Source organism: Mobula birostris, unplaced genomic scaffold (assembly GCF_030028105.1).
Source record: "Mobula birostris isolate sMobBir1 unplaced genomic scaffold, sMobBir1.hap1 scaffold_1320, whole genome shotgun sequence".
NCBI classification, from domain to species: Eukaryota; Metazoa; Chordata; class Chondrichthyes; order Myliobatiformes; family Myliobatidae; genus Mobula; species Mobula birostris.
In genome coordinates, this window is record NW_027274361.1 from 47,501 (window position 1) to 65,000 (window position 17,500).

The window sequence follows — 17,500 nt, forward strand, 5'->3', positions numbered from 1 at the left end:
TTGGTTAACGAATTGTCAGGTTTGGGCTTGGTTAACCATTTGCCCGGGCCGGGTTGGTTAGCGAATTGTCATGGTTGGGTTGGTTAACGAATTGTCGGCCCATGGGCCAGCAAGGAGTTTCTGATGAACATCGGCCGGGACATTTTGACGGCGGGGCAAGAACTAGTTGTTATTGAGGGCGAAGGGTTTGTCCTCAGCTGGTTGATTGTCGAATAGTCGGGGCTGCCGGGCCGGTTACCGATTTGCCCGGCCGGCTTGGTTAACCATTTGCCCGGGCCGGGTTGGTTAGCGAATTGTCAGGTTTGGGCTTGGTTAACCATTTGCCCGGGCCGGGTTGGTTAGCGAATTGTCATGGTTGGGTTGGTTACCGAATTGTCGGGTTTGGGCTTGGTTAACGATTTGCCCGAGCAGGGTGGGTGAACACATTGTCAGGAGCGTGCGCAGTTGGTTCACGAAACTGCCTGTTCCGGGTTTCTAGAGCATTGTCAGGCCCGGCCGGCCGGGTTAGCGCCTTGCCAGACCCAACTTGACGAAATTCAGTGCAGCGCGGGTAATCGGCGGGAGTAACTATGACTCTCTTAAGGTAAGGAGGGGGGGCCCATGGGCCAGCAAGGAGTTTCTGATGAACATCGGCCGGGACATTTTGACGGCGGGGCAAGACGTAGTTGTTATTGAGGGTGAAGGGTTTCTCCTCAGCTGGTTGATTGTCGAATAGTCGGGGCTGCCGGGCCGGTTACCGATTTGCCCGGCCGGCTTGGTTAACCATTTGCCCGGGCCGGGTTGGTTAACGAATTGTCAGGTTTGGGCTTGGTTAACCATTTGCCCGGGCCGGGTTGGTTAGCGAATTGTCATGGTTGGGTTGGTTACCGAATTGTCGGGTTTGGGCTTGGTTAACGATTTGCCCGAGCAGGGTGGGTGAACACATTGTCAGGAGCGTGCGCAGTTGGTTCACGAAACTGCCTGTTCCGGGTTTCTAGAGCATTGTCAGGCCCGGCCGGCCGGGTTAGCGGCTTGCCAGACCCAACTTGACGAAATTCAGTGCAGCGCGGGTAATCGGCGGGAGTAACTATGACTCTCTTAAGGTAAGGAGGGGGGCCCATGGGCCAGCAAGGAGTTTCTGATGAACATCGGCCGGGACATTTTGACGGCGGGGCAAGACGTAGTTGTTATTGAGGGTGAAGGGTTTGTCCTCAGCTGGTTGATTGTCGAATAGTCGGGGCTGCCGGGCCGGTTACCGATTTGCCCGGCCGGCTTGATCAACCATTTGCCCGAGCCGGGTTGGTTACCGAATTGTCAGGGTTGGGCTTGGTTAACCATTTGTCCGAGCCGGGTTGGTTAATGAATTGCCATGCCCGGGTTGGTTAACGCAGTTTCAGGGTTGGGCTTGATTAACGATTTGCCCGAGCAGGGTTGGCTAACGCATTGTCAGGAGCGTGCGCGGTTGGTTCACGAAACTGCCTGTTCCGGGTTTCTAGAGCGTTGTCAGGCCCGGCCGGCCGGGTTAGCGGGTTGCCAGACCCAACTTGACGAAATTCAGTGCGGCGCGGGTAAACGGCGGGAGTAACTATGACTCTCTTCAGGTTAAGGAGGAGGGCCCATGGGCCAGCAAGGAGTTTCTGATGAACATCGGCCGGGACATTTTGACGGCGGGGCAAGAACTAGTTGTTATTGAGGGCGAAGGGTTTGTCCTCAGCTGGTTGATTGTCGAATCGTCGGGACTGCCGGGCCGGTCAACGATTTGCCCGGCCGGCTTGGTTAACCATTTGCCCGAGCCGGGTTGGTTAATGAATTGCCATGGCCGGGTTGATTAACGCATTGTCAGGGTTGGGCTTGGTTAACGATTTGCCCGAGCAGGGTGGGTGAACGCATTGTCAGGAGCGTGCGCGGTTGGTTCACGAAACTGCCTGTTCCGGGTTTCTAGAGCGTTGTCAGGCCCGGCCGGCCGGGTTAGCGGCTTGCCAGACCCAACTTGACGAAATTCAGTGCGGCGCGGGTAAACGGCGGGAGTAACTATGACTCTCTTAAGGTAAGGAGGGGGGCCCATGGGCCAGCAAGGAGTTTCTGATGAACATCGGCCGGGACATTTTGACGGCGGGGCAAGAACTAGTTGTTATTGAGGGCGAAGGGTTTGTCCTCAGCGGGTTGATTGTCGAATTGTCGGGACTGCCGGGCCGGTTAGCGATTTGCCCGGCCGGCTTGGTTAACCATTTGCCCGAGCCGGGTTGGTTACCGAATTGTCTGGGTTGGGCTTGGTTAACCATTTGTCCGAGCCGGGTTGGTTAATGAATTGCCATGGCCGGGTTGGTTAACGCAGTTTCAGGGTTGGGCTTGATTAACGATTTGCCCGAGCAGGGTTGGCTAACGCATTGTCAGGAGCGTGCGCGGTTGGTTCACGAAACTGCCTGTTCCGGGTTTCTAGAGCGTTGTCAGGCCCGGCCGGCCGGGTTAGCGGCTTGCCAGACCCAACTTGACGAAATTCAGTGCAGCGCGGGTAATCGGCGGGAGTAACTATGACTCTCTTAAGGTTAAGGAGGGGGGCCCATGGGCCAGCAAGGAGTTTCTGATGAACATCGGCCGGGACATTTTGACGGCGGGGCAAGAACTAGTTGTTATTGAGGGCGAAGGGTTTGTCCTCAGCTGGTTGATTGTCGAATCGTCGGGACTGCCGGGCCGGTCAACGATTTGCCCGGCCGGCTTGGTTAACCATTTGCCCGAGCCGGGTTGGTTAATGAATTGCCATGGCCGGGTTGGTTAACGCAGTTTCAGGGTTGGGCTTGATTAACGATTTGCCCGAGCAGGGTGGGTGAACGCATTGTCAGGAGCGTGCGCGGTTGGTTCACGAAACTGCCTGTTCCGGGTTTCTAGAGCGTTGTCAGGCCCGGCCGGCCGGGTTAGCGGCTTGCCAGACCCAACTTGACGAAATTCAGTGCGGCGCGGGTAAACGGCGGGAGTAACTATGACTCTCTTAAGGTAAGGAGGGGGGCCCATGGGCCAGCAAGGAGTTTCTGATGAACATCGGCCGGGACATTTTGACGGCGGGGCAAGAACTAGTTGTTATTGAGGGCGAAGGGTTTGTCCTCAGCGGGTTGATTGTCGAATTGTCGGGACTGCCGGGCCGGTTAGCGATTTGCCCGGCCGGCTTGGTTAACCATTTGCCCGAGCCGGGTTGGTTACCGAATTGTCTGGGTTGGGCTTGGTTAACCATTTGTCCGAGCCGGGTTGGTTAATGAATTGCCATGGCCGGGTTGGTTAACGCAGTTTCAGGGTTGGGCTTGATTAACGATTTGCCCGAGCAGGGTTGGCTAACGCATTGTCAGGAGCGTGCGCGGTTGGTTCACGAAACTGCCTGTTCCGGGTTTCTAGAGCGTTGTCAGTCCCGGCCGGCCGGGTTAGCGGCTTGCCAGACCCAACTTGACGAAATTCAGTGCGGCGCGGGTAATCGGCGGGAGTAACTATGACTCTCTTAAGGTTAAGGAGGGGGGCCCATGGGCCAGCAAGGAGTTTCTGATGAACATCGGCCGGGACATTTTGACGGCGGGGCAAGACGTAGTTGTTATTGAGGGTGAAGGGTTTCTCCTCAGCTGGTTGATTGTCGAATAGTCGGGGCTGCCGGGCCGGTTACCGATTTGCCCGGCCGGCTTGGTTAACCATTTGCCCGGGCCGGGTTGGTTAACGAATTTCAGGTTTGGGCTTGGTTAACCATTTGCCCGGGCCGGGTTGGTTAGCGAATTGTCATGGTTGGGTTGGTTACCGAATTGTCGGGTTTGGGCTTGGTTAACGATTTGCCCGAGCAGGGTGGGTGAACACATTGTCAGGAGCGTGCGCAGTTGGTTCACGAAACTGCCTGTTCCGGGTTTCTAGAGCATTGTCAGGCCCGGCCGGCCGGGTTAGCGGCTTGCCAGACCCAACTTGACGAAATTCAGTGCAGCGCGGGTAATCGGCGGGAGTAACTATGACTCTCTTAAGGTAAGGAGGGGGGCCCATGGGCCAGCAAGGAGTTTCTGATGAACATCGGCCGGGACATTTTGACGGCGGGGCAAGACGTAGTTGTTATTGAGGGTGAAGGGTTTGTCCTCAGCTGGTTGATTGTCGAATAGTCGGGGCTGCCGGGCCGGTTACCGATTTGCCCGGCCGGCTTGATCAACCATTTGCCCGAGCCGGGTTGGTTACCGAATTGTCAGGGTTGGGCTTGGTTAACCATTTGTCCGAGCCGGGTTGGTTAATGAATTGCCATGGCCGGGTTGATTAACGCATTGTCAGGGTTGGGCTTGGTTAACGATTTGCCCGAGCAGGGTGGGTGAACGCATTGTCAGGAGCGTGCGCGGTTGGTTCACGAAACTGCCTGTTCCGGGTTTCTAGAGCGTTGTCAGGCCCGGCCGGCCGGGTTAGCGGCTTGCCAGACCCAACTTGACGAAATTCAGTGCGGCGCGGGTAAACGGCGGGAGTAACTATGACTCTCTTAAGGTAAGGAGGGGGGCCCATGGGCCAGCAAGGAGTTTCTGATGAACATCGGCCGGGACATTTTGACGGCGGGGCAAGAACTAGTTGTTATTGAGGGCGAAGGGTTTGTCCTCAGCGGGTTGATTGTCGAATTGTCGGGACTGCCGGGCCGGTTAGCGATTTGCCCGGCCGGCTTGGTTAACCATTTGCCCGAGCCGGGTTGGTTACCGAATTGTCTGGGTTGGGCTTGGTTAACCATTTGTCCGAGCCGGGTTGGTTAATGAATTGCCATGGCCGGGTTGGTTAACGCAGTTTCAGGGTTGGGCTTGATTAACGATTTGCCCGAGCAGGGTTGGCTAACGCATTGTCAGGAGCGTGCGCGGTTGGTTCACGAAACTGCCTGTTCCGGGTTTCTAGAGCGTTGTCAGGCCCGGCCGGCCGGGTTAGCGGCTTGCCAGACCCAACTTGACGAAATTCAGTGCAGCGCGGGTAATCGGCGGGAGTAACTATGACTCTCTTAAGGTTAAGGAGGGGGGCCCATGGGCCAGCAAGGAGTTTCTGATGAACATCGGCCGGGACATTTTGACGGCGGGGCAAGAACTAGTTGTTATTGAGGGCGAAGGGTTTGTCCTCAGCTGGTTGATTGTCGAATCGTCGGGACTGCCGGGCCGGTCAACGATTTGCCCGGCCGGCTTGGTTAACCATTTGCCCGGGCCGGGTTGGTTAACGAATTGTCAGGTTTGGGCTTGGTTAACCATTTGCCCGGGCCGGGTTGGTTAGCGAATTGTCATGGTTGGGTTGGTTAACGAATTGTCGGCCCATGGGCCAGCAAGGAGTTTCTGATGAACATCGGCCGGGACATTTTGACGGCGGGGCAAGAACTAGTTGTTATTGAGGGCGAAGGGTTTGTCCTCAGCTGGTTGATTGTCGAATAGTCGGGGCTGCCGGGCCGGTTACCGATTTGCCCGGCCGGCTTGGTTAACCATTTGCCCGGGCCGGGTTGGTTAGCGAATTGTCAGGTTTGGGCTTGGTTAACCATTTGCCCGGGCCGGGTTGGTTAGCGAATTGTCATGGTTGGGTTGGTTACCGAATTGTCGGGTTTGGGCTTGGTTAACGATTTGCCCGAGCAGGGTGGGTGAACACATTGTCAGGAGCGTGCGCAGTTGGTTCACGAAACTGCCTGTTCCGGGTTTCTAGAGCATTGTCAGGCCCGGCCGGCCGGGTTAGCGCCTTGCCAGACCCAACTTGACGAAATTCAGTGCAGCGCGGGTAATCGGCGGGAGTAACTATGACTCTCTTAAGGTAAGGAGGGGGGGCCCATGGGCCAGCAAGGAGTTTCTGATGAACATCGGCCGGGACATTTTGACGGCGGGGCAAGACGTAGTTGTTATTGAGGGTGAAGGGTTTCTCCTCAGCTGGTTGATTGTCGAATAGTCGGGGCTGCCGGGCCGGTTACCGATTTGCCCGGCCGGCTTGGTTAACCATTTGCCCGGGCCGGGTTGGTTAACGAATTGTCAGGTTTGGGCTTGGTTAACCATTTGCCCGGGCCGGGTTGGTTAGCGAATTGTCATGGTTGGGTTGGTTACCGAATTGTCGGGTTTGGGCTTGGTTAACGATTTGCCCGAGCAGGGTGGGTGAACACATTGTCAGGAGCGTGCGCAGTTGGTTCACGAAACTGCCTGTTCCGGGTTTCTAGAGCATTGTCAGGCCCGGCCGGCCGGGTTAGCGGCTTGCCAGACCCAACTTGACGAAATTCAGTGCAGCGCGGGTAATCGGCGGGAGTAACTATGACTCTCTTAAGGTAAGGAGGGGGGCCCATGGGCCAGCAAGGAGTTTCTGATGAACATCGGCCGGGACATTTTGACGGCGGGGCAAGACGTAGTTGTTATTGAGGGTGAAGGGTTTGTCCTCAGCTGGTTGATTGTCGAATAGTCGGGGCTGCCGGGCCGGTTACCGATTTGCCCGGCCGGCTTGATCAACCATTTGCCCGAGCCGGGTTGGTTACCGAATTGTCAGGGTTGGGCTTGGTTAACCATTTGTCCGAGCCGGGTTGGTTAATGAATTGCCATGCCCGGGTTGGTTAACGCAGTTTCAGGGTTGGGCTTGATTAACGATTTGCCCGAGCAGGGTTGGCTAACGCATTGTCAGGAGCGTGCGCGGTTGGTTCACGAAACTGCCTGTTCCGGGTTTCTAGAGCGTTGTCAGGCCCGGCCGGCCGGGTTAGCGGGTTGCCAGACCCAACTTGACGAAATTCAGTGCGGCGCGGGTAAACGGCGGGAGTAACTATGACTCTCTTCAGGTTAAGGAGGAGGGCCCATGGGCCAGCAAGGAGTTTCTGATGAACATCGGCCGGGACATTTTGACGGCGGGGCAAGAACTAGTTGTTATTGAGGGCGAAGGGTTTGTCCTCAGCTGGTTGATTGTCGAATCGTCGGGACTGCCGGGCCGGTCAACGATTTGCCCGGCCGGCTTGGTTAACCATTTGCCCGAGCCGGGTTGGTTAATGAATTGCCATGGCCGGGTTGATTAACGCATTGTCAGGGTTGGGCTTGGTTAACGATTTGCCCGAGCAGGGTGGGTGAACGCATTGTCAGGAGCGTGCGCGGTTGGTTCACGAAACTGCCTGTTCCGGGTTTCTAGAGCGTTGTCAGGCCCGGCCGGCCGGGTTAGCGGCTTGCCAGACCCAACTTGACGAAATTCAGTGCGGCGCGGGTAAACGGCGGGAGTAACTATGACTCTCTTAAGGTAAGGAGGGGGGCCCATGGGCCAGCAAGGAGTTTCTGATGAACATCGGCCGGGACATTTTGACGGCGGGGCAAGAACTAGTTGTTATTGAGGGCGAAGGGTTTGTCCTCAGCGGGTTGATTGTCGAATTGTCGGGACTGCCGGGCCGGTTAGCGATTTGCCCGGCCGGCTTGGTTAACCATTTGCCCGAGCCGGGTTGGTTACCGAATTGTCTGGGTTGGGCTTGGTTAACCATTTGTCCGAGCCGGGTTGGTTAATGAATTGCCATGGCCGGGTTGGTTAACGCAGTTTCAGGGTTGGGCTTGATTAACGATTTGCCCGAGCAGGGTTGGCTAACGCATTGTCAGGAGCGTGCGCGGTTGGTTCACGAAACTGCCTGTTCCGGGTTTCTAGAGCGTTGTCAGGCCCGGCCGGCCGGGTTAGCGGCTTGCCAGACCCAACTTGACGAAATTCAGTGCAGCGCGGGTAATCGGCGGGAGTAACTATGACTCTCTTAAGGTTAAGGAGGGGGGCCCATGGGCCAGCAAGGAGTTTCTGATGAACATCGGCCGGGACATTTTGACGGCGGGGCAAGAACTAGTTGTTATTGAGGGCGAAGGGTTTGTCCTCAGCTGGTTGATTGTCGAATCGTCGGGACTGCCGGGCCGGTCAACGATTTGCCCGGCCGGCTTGGTTAACCATTTGCCCGAGCCGGGTTGGTTAATGAATTGCCATGGCCGGGTTGGTTAACGCAGTTTCAGGGTTGGGCTTGATTAACGATTTGCCCGAGCAGGGTGGGTGAACGCATTGTCAGGAGCGTGCGCGGTTGGTTCACGAAACTGCCTGTTCCGGGTTTCTAGAGCGTTGTCAGGCCCGGCCGGCCGGGTTAGCGGCTTGCCAGACCCAACTTGACGAAATTCAGTGCGGCGCGGGTAAACGGCGGGAGTAACTATGACTCTCTTAAGGTAAGGAGGGGGGCCCATGGGCCAGCAAGGAGTTTCTGATGAACATCGGCCGGGACATTTTGACGGCGGGGCAAGAACTAGTTGTTATTGAGGGCGAAGGGTTTGTCCTCAGCGGGTTGATTGTCGAATTGTCGGGACTGCCGGGCCGGTTAGCGATTTGCCCGGCCGGCTTGGTTAACCATTTGCCCGAGCCGGGTTGGTTACCGAATTGTCTGGGTTGGGCTTGGTTAACCATTTGTCCGAGCCGGGTTGGTTAATGAATTGCCATGGCCGGGTTGGTTAACGCAGTTTCAGGGTTGGGCTTGATTAACGATTTGCCCGAGCAGGGTTGGCTAACGCATTGTCAGGAGCGTGCGCGGTTGGTTCACGAAACTGCCTGTTCCGGGTTTCTAGAGCGTTGTCAGTCCCGGCCGGCCGGGTTAGCGGCTTGCCAGACCCAACTTGACGAAATTCAGTGCGGCGCGGGTAATCGGCGGGAGTAACTATGACTCTCTTAAGGTTAAGGAGGGGGGCCCATGGGCCAGCAAGGAGTTTCTGATGAACATCGGCCGGGACATTTTGACGGCGGGGCAAGACGTAGTTGTTATTGAGGGTGAAGGGTTTGTCCTCAGCTGGTTGATTGTCGAATAGTCGGGGCTGCCGGGCCGGTTACCGATTTGCCCGGCCGGCTTGATCAACCATTTGCCCGAGCCGGGTTGGTTACCGAATTGTCAGGGTTGGGCTTGGTTAACCATTTGTCCGAGCCGGGTTGGTTAATGAATTGCCATGCCCGGGTTGGTTAACGCAGTTTCAGGGTTGGGCTTGATTAACGATTTGCCCGAGCAGGGTTGGCTAACGCATTGTCAGGAGCGTGCGCGGTTGGTTCACGAAACTGCCTGTTCCGGGTTTCTAGAGCGTTGTCAGGCCCGGCCGGCCGGGTTAGCGGGTTGCCAGACCCAACTTGACGAAATTCAGTGCGGCGCGGGTAAACGGCGGGAGTAACTATGACTCTCTTCAGGTTAAGGAGGAGGGCCCATGGGCCAGCAAGGAGTTTCTGATGAACATCGGCCGGGACATTTTGACGGCGGGGCAAGAACTAGTTGTTATTGAGGGCGAAGGGTTTGTCCTCAGCTGGTTGATTGTCGAATCGTCGGGACTGCCGGGCCGGTCAACGATTTGCCCGGCCGGCTTGGTTAACCATTTGCCCGAGCCGGGTTGGTTAATGAATTGCCATGGCCGGGTTGATTAACGCATTGTCAGGGTTGGGCTTGGTTAACGATTTGCCCGAGCAGGGTGGGTGAACGCATTGTCAGGAGCGTGCGCGGTTGGTTCACGAAACTGCCTGTTCCGGGTTTCTAGAGCGTTGTCAGGCCCGGCCGGCCGGGTTAGCGGCTTGCCAGACCCAACTTGACGAAATTCAGTGCGGCGCGGGTAAACGGCGGGAGTAACTATGACTCTCTTAAGGTAAGGAGGGGGGCCCATGGGCCAGCAAGGAGTTTCTGATGAACATCGGCCGGGACATTTTGACGGCGGGGCAAGAACTAGTTGTTATTGAGGGCGAAGGGTTTGTCCTCAGCGGGTTGATTGTCGAATTGTCGGGACTGCCGGGCCGGTTAGCGATTTGCCCGGCCGGCTTGGTTAACCATTTGCCCGAGCCGGGTTGGTTACCGAATTGTCTGGGTTGGGCTTGGTTAACCATTTGTCCGAGCCGGGTTGGTTAATGAATTGCCATGGCCGGGTTGGTTAACGCAGTTTCAGGGTTGGGCTTGATTAACGATTTGCCCGAGCAGGGTGGGTGAACGCATTGTCAGGAGCGTGCGCGGTTGGTTCACGAAACTGCCTGTTCCGGGTTTCTAGAGCGTTGTCAGGCCCGGCCGGCCGGGTTAGCGGCTTGCCAGACCCAACTTGACGAAATTCAGTGCGGCGCGGGTAAACGGCGGGAGTAACTATGACTCTCTTAAGGTAAGGAGGGGGGCCCATGGGCCAGCAAGGAGTTTCTGATGAACATCGGCCGGGACATTTTGACGGCGGGGCAAGAACTAGTTGTTATTGAGGGCGAAGGGTTTGTCCTCAGCGGGTTGATTGTCGAATTGTCGGGACTGCCGGGCCGGTTAGCGATTTGCCCGGCCGGCTTGGTTAACCATTTGCCCGAGCCGGGTTGGTTACCGAATTGTCTGGGTTGGGCTTGGTTAACCATTTGTCCGAGCCGGGTTGGTTAATGAATTGCCATGGCCGGGTTGGTTAACGCAGTTTCAGGGTTGGGCTTGATTAACGATTTGCCCGAGCAGGGTTGGCTAACGCATTGTCAGGAGCGTGCGCGGTTGGTTCACGAAACTGCCTGTTCCGGGTTTCTAGAGCGTTGTCAGTCCCGGCCGGCCGGGTTAGCGGCTTGCCAGACCCAACTTGACGAAATTCAGTGCGGCGCGGGTAATCGGCGGGAGTAACTATGACTCTCTTAAGGTTAAGGAGGGGGGCCCATGGGCCAGCAAGGAGTTTCTGATGAACATCGGCCGGGACATTTTGACGGCGGGGCAAGACGTAGTTGTTATTGAGGGTGAAGGGTTTCTCCTCAGCTGGTTGATTGTCGAATAGTCGGGGCTGCCGGGCCGGTTACCGATTTGCCCGGCCGGCTTGGTTAACCATTTGCCCGGGCCGGGTTGGTTAACGAATTTCAGGTTTGGGCTTGGTTAACCATTTGCCCGGGCCGGGTTGGTTAGCGAATTGTCATGGTTGGGTTGGTTACCGAATTGTCGGGTTTGGGCTTGGTTAACGATTTGCCCGAGCAGGGTGGGTGAACACATTGTCAGGAGCGTGCGCAGTTGGTTCACGAAACTGCCTGTTCCGGGTTTCTAGAGCATTGTCAGGCCCGGCCGGCCGGGTTAGCGGCTTGCCAGACCCAACTTGACGAAATTCAGTGCAGCGCGGGTAATCGGCGGGAGTAACTATGACTCTCTTAAGGTAAGGAGGGGGGCCCATGGGCCAGCAAGGAGTTTCTGATGAACATCGGCCGGGACATTTTGACGGCGGGGCAAGACGTAGTTGTTATTGAGGGTGAAGGGTTTGTCCTCAGCTGGTTGATTGTCGAATAGTCGGGGCTGCCGGGCCGGTTACCGATTTGCCCGGCCGGCTTGATCAACCATTTGCCCGAGCCGGGTTGGTTACCGAATTGTCAGGGTTGGGCTTGGTTAACCATTTGTCCGAGCCGGGTTGGTTAATGAATTGCCATGGCCGGGTTGATTAACGCATTGTCAGGGTTGGGCTTGGTTAACGATTTGCCCGAGCAGGGTGGGTGAACGCATTGTCAGGAGCGTGCGCGGTTGGTTCACGAAACTGCCTGTTCCGGGTTTCTAGAGCGTTGTCAGGCCCGGCCGGCCGGGTTAGCGGCTTGCCAGACCCAACTTGACGAAATTCAGTGCGGCGCGGGTAAACGGCGGGAGTAACTATGACTCTCTTAAGGTAAGGAGGGGGGCCCATGGGCCAGCAAGGAGTTTCTGATGAACATCGGCCGGGACATTTTGACGGCGGGGCAAGAACTAGTTGTTATTGAGGGCGAAGGGTTTGTCCTCAGCGGGTTGATTGTCGAATTGTCGGGACTGCCGGGCCGGTTAGCGATTTGCCCGGCCGGCTTGGTTAACCATTTGCCCGAGCCGGGTTGGTTACCGAATTGTCTGGGTTGGGCTTGGTTAACCATTTGTCCGAGCCGGGTTGGTTAATGAATTGCCATGGCCGGGTTGGTTAACGCAGTTTCAGGGTTGGGCTTGATTAACGATTTGCCCGAGCAGGGTTGGCTAACGCATTGTCAGGAGCGTGCGCGGTTGGTTCACGAAACTGCCTGTTCCGGGTTTCTAGAGCGTTGTCAGGCCCGGCCGGCCGGGTTAGCGGCTTGCCAGACCCAACTTGACGAAATTCAGTGCAGCGCGGGTAATCGGCGGGAGTAACTATGACTCTCTTAAGGTTAAGGAGGGGGGCCCATGGGCCAGCAAGGAGTTTCTGATGAACATCGGCCGGGACATTTTGACGGCGGGGCAAGAACTAGTTGTTATTGAGGGCGAAGGGTTTGTCCTCAGCTGGTTGATTGTCGAATCGTCGGGACTGCCGGGCCGGTCAACGATTTGCCCGGCCGGCTTGGTTAACCATTTGCCCGAGCCGGGTTGGTTAATGAATTGCCATGGCCGGGTTGGTTAACGCAGTTTCAGGGTTGGGCTTGATTAACGATTTGCCCGAGCAGGGTGGGTGAACGCATTGTCAGGAGCGTGCGCGGTTGGTTCACGAAACTGCCTGTTCCGGGTTTCTAGAGCGTTGTCAGGCCCGGCCGGCCGGGTTAGCGGCTTGCCAGACCCAACTTGACGAAATTCAGTGCGGCGCGGGTAAACGGCGGGAGTAACTATGACTCTCTTAAGGTAAGGAGGGGGGCCCATGGGCCAGCAAGGAGTTTCTGATGAACATCGGCCGGGACATTTTGACGGCGGGGCAAGAACTAGTTGTTATTGAGGGCGAAGGGTTTGTCCTCAGCGGGTTGATTGTCGAATTGTCGGGACTGCCGGGCCGGTTAGCGATTTGCCCGGCCGGCTTGGTTAACCATTTGCCCGAGCCGGGTTGGTTACCGAATTGTCTGGGTTGGGCTTGGTTAACCATTTGTCCGAGCCGGGTTGGTTAATGAATTGCCATGGCCGGGTTGGTTAACGCAGTTTCAGGGTTGGGCTTGATTAACGATTTGCCCGAGCAGGGTTGGCTAACGCATTGTCAGGAGCGTGCGCGGTTGGTTCACGAAACTGCCTGTTCCGGGTTTCTAGAGCGTTGTCAGTCCCGGCCGGCCGGGTTAGCGGCTTGCCAGACCCAACTTGACGAAATTCAGTGCGGCGCGGGTAAACAGCGGGAGTAACTATGACTCTCTTAAGGTAAGGAGGGGGGCCCATGGGCCAGCAAGGAGTTTCTGATGAACATCGGCCGGGACATTTTGACGGCGGGGCAAGAACTAGTTGTTATTGAGGGCGAAGGGTTTGTCCTCAGCTGGTTGATTGTCGAATCGTCGGGACTGCCGGGCCGGTCAACGATTTGCCCGGCCGGCTTGGTTAACCATTTGCCCGAGCCGGGTTGGTTAATGAATTGCCATGGCCGGGTTGATTAACGCATTGTCAGGGTTGGGCTTGGTTAACGATTTGCCCGAGCAGGGTGGGTGAACGCATTGTCAGGAGCGTGCGCGGTTGGTTCACGAAACTGCCTGTTCCGGGTTTCTAGAGCGTTGTCAGGCCCGGCCGGCCGGGTTAGCGGGTTGCCAGACCCAACTTGACGAAATTCAGTGCGGCGCGGGTAAACGGCGGGAGTAACTATGACTCTCTTAAGGTAAGGAGGGGGGGCCCATGGGCCAGCAAGGAGTTTCTGATGAACATCGGCCGGGACATTTTGACGGCGGGGCAAGAACTAGTTGTTATTGAGGGCGAAGGGTTTGTCCTCAGCTGGTTGATTGTCGAATTGTCGGGACTGCCGGGCCGGTTAACGATTTGCCCGGCCGGCTTGGTTAACCATTTGCCCGAGCCGGGTTGTTTAGCGAATTGCCATGTATGGGTTGGTTAACGAATTGTCGGGTGTGGGCTTGGTTAACGACTTGACCGTGCAGGGTTGGTTAACGAATTGTCGGGGTTGGGCTTGGTTAACGATTTGCCCGAGTAGGGTTGGTTAGCGAATTGTCCGGGTCAGACTGGTTAACGAATTGGCATGTCCGAGTAGGTTAACGAATTGCCAGAGCCAGCTTGGTTAACGAATTGTCCGGCTGGGTTGGTGCACTCATTGCCAGGACAGGGTTGTTTAATGAATTGTCCGTTCCCAGTTGGTTCACGAATTGGCAAGGCCAGGGTGGTTAAGGAATTGTCCGGGCCAGGTTGGTTAACGAATTGCCCGTCCTGGCTGGTTAACGAATTGTCAGGGTCAGGTTGGTTAACGAATTGCCATGGCCGGGTAGGTTAACGAATTGCCAGAGCCAGCTTGGTTAACGAACTGTCCGGCCGGGTTGGTTAACGAATTGTCCGTTCCCAGTTGGTTCACGAATTGGCAAGGACAGGGTGGTTAACGAATTGTCCGGCCGGGTTGGTGCACTCATTGCCAGGACAGGGTTGGTTACCGAATTGTCCGTTCCCAGTTGGTTCACGAATTGGAAAACCAGGGTGGTTAAAGTATTGTCCGGGCCTGGTTGGTTAACGAATTGCCCGTCCTGGTTGGTTAACGAATTGTCCGGGTCAGGTTGGTTAACGAATTGCCAGGGTCTGGTTGGTTACCGAATTGTCCGGCCGGGTTGGTGCACTCATTGCCAGGACAGGGTTGGTTGACGAATTGCCCGTCCTGGTTGGTTAACGAATTGCCAGGGTCTGGTTGGTTACCGAATTGTCCGGCCGGGTTGGTGCACTCATTGCCAGGACAGGGTTGGTTAACGAATTGTCAGGGTCAGGTTGGTTAACGAATTGCCAGAGCCAGCTTGGTTAACGAATTGTCCGGCCGGGTTGGTTAACGAATTGTCCCGGCCAGGTTGGTTAACGAATTGCCAGAGCCAGCTTGGTTAACGAATTGTCCGGCCGGGTTGGTGCACTCATTGCCAGGACAAGGTTGGTTAACGAATTGCCCGGTTCCGAATGGTTAACGAATTGCCCGGTCCCGGTCGGTTCACGAATTGCCCGCCCGCTGATTGTTAACTTTTCGCACCGGCGGGGGATGGCTTGGGTAACGAGCCTCCAAGATCTGTCGGTTAACCATTTGCCCGGTGGCAATTCGTTAACCAAGTCCGCTCCGGAAGTCTGGATGGGGGTCGGATTTGCCGGCCGAGGCCGACCCGGAGTTCCAGAGGCTCGGCCGCCGGGGTCAGATTCGGCCGCCCCTTTGACACATGCAATTTCTGTACGGGGGCATTGGCGGGGTTCCTGCAGATATATAGGGAGGCCGTTTTCACGAGTTGTTGAAGTATTCGGTAGATGGCACCGGCCTCCCCAATTGGTTAACCCGGGCCACGCGGCAGCTTTTCCGCACGATTCCGAAGATTGCCGGTATGGATTTTCGGACAAATACCCAATCGCGGAAGTCTGTCAGCGGGACCTATTCGCAGGCCCATGCCGGCCGAGGGGCGGCATTTTCCGTATGACTACCGGTGCTCCGGCCGCCGAATGGAAACCTTGCCCGAATGAATTTCTGACAAAGTCCCGAGGCGGGAGCCAGTAAGGGGACGTATTCGGCGGGCCGTGCCGGCCGAGCGGCGGCATTTTCGGAGGGACAACCGCAGGTCCCGCCGTCGATCCGAGACCTTGGCTGAAGAGTCGAAAGTAATCTAAGTCCCGACTCGGAAGTCAGAATGAAGGCGACTTCGGGGCCCTCCTGCCGACCGAGGCGGCCGATCGACGGCGGCACTACCGGAGGGCCGCCCGCCGAGCCAGCCGCGTGCCCTCGGCGCCACGCCGGTTAACCAATTGCCGTCGGAAGCCTGTGAAGGTCGGATCTGCCCCGTCGGGCGGGCCCGAGGTGCCCCGCGACCGGCATGAGCTCCGGGCGTCGTGCCGCCGGTTTGACACATGTCATTGTTGCACGGTCTGTCGCGGCTCTGGTTAACGAGTTAGGCCCGGAAGTCACTATGGGGGTCGGATTTGCCCCGCCTGGCGGGGCCAGAGTGCGACCTTCCCGGTAGGACTTCCGGGAGGCATCCCGCCGACTTGACACATGCAATTTCTGTACGGGGGGATTGGCGGGGTTCCCGGAGATTTACGGGAACACGTTTTCCAGACACACTTAGCAGGGTGACTAGTGGTACGGTTGACACAGTGCAGAGTTCTAAGTGAGCCTTACTCAATTGTGACTCAGTAAGCGGGAGGCCGGGCGAGCTCCGACTTACAATGATAAAAGCTTTTTTTCGCTATTTCCGAAAAAAATGACAAAGTCCAAGAACGCAGCGGGGGCTGCGGACAGACAGAGTCTGAGCGCGGACCGCGGGCGGCGGCCGGCAGACCGACGGTGGCAAAAGCTTTATATCGATCCGAAAAGCAAAGAGGCATTGTGTGTACCAAGACGGAGAAGGGACAAGCCTGCCGCTGGTGCCCTCGCGAGTGTCGTCTGCGTTAGACCTCTGTTCCCCGATCGATCCGGCTTGGTCGGTCCTACCTTTGGGAGAGGCCGAGTGGAAGCGACGGTCTCGACACGTGCGCCGAACTTCCGTGCTCGGCTCGTTACCATCTCCGGAGGTGGGCAGGTGGGTCTGCCGCGGGGCGGCCCGATTGCCGACCGAGGGCTTCATGCTTTGGGCGGAATTGACGTTGGGCATTCGCACGTTTGCACCACGATCGATTGACGGAGTCTCCCGCCGGCGGACGGGACTGCTGTGCGCATAGATGACGGGGGCCGGTCGAACGACCGTCGACCATCCCGAGAAGGCAGCTACACCCACGCGCATATACCTAGGCGGTGAAGGTGCGGACCTCACCGGCGCGATCGACGGGGTGGGATGGCGAGGCGTTCACCGGCGCGGCGTTAGGCCCTGGGCCGACGGAGGCGAGCGGCGACCGTCGACCGTCCTGAGAGCCAGCTCGGCGGAAGGGTGCGGGTGCGGACCTCACCCAGCGACGCGGCTCGATAGGGGATGGCGCGGCACTGCGACGACAGACATGGCCCGAGAGAGCAAGGGACGGGCGCGCCGGCCGCAGCAGCACTCTTTCGCGCCGTAGGGGCAAGGCGAAAGAGTCGGGAGAGTTCCATAGGCCAGAGTGGCAGGGAGATGCCCGGTTCAGCCTGACTCAACCGAAGCGTTGATCCTCGGTCACCAACGAGAGGAAGGAGAGGCTCTGCGCGCGCGGTGCTACCGACTGACGGCCGGCCGATGTGCGATTTCCAGAAGGTCGGGCGGCACCCGCGCGTTCCCTCCCCGCTCCAGCAGAGGCCGGAGACGTCCGGTCGCCAGAGCGGTCCGCGTGCAGCCTCCGGTTCCGCGAGAAGGCTAGTGTCCTCGGGACGAGGAGAGCCTTGTGAGCGGTCCGGCGGGCGGTGCAGCAAATTGTCGGTACGTTTCTCGGCATTGTCATATACGAATCCTGAGAGAGAAAGAGAAAAGGGGTGTCCGCGACGCGTACGTGGGCCAAGGGCGCGTGCGGCGCCGCGACACCCAGCGGATCCCTGCAATGGAGGGGACCGCCGATGGCTGAACCGAGCACCAACCTACCCCGGCGGCGGGGAGGCCACGTGCACGAGCGCGGCAGCTTACCTGGCGCACGACCGACCCCCCCCCCCCCACCCCCTCGCGCATCTGGCGGCGGGCGGACGGGCGGGGCGCAGGCCAGCCGGGCGCAGCGGTCGGACAGATGAGAAAGTAGGCGGTGAAGGTAGAAAAAGCGCAGGCAGGCGCTGGTGGCGTTGGTCGGCGGCGGCCA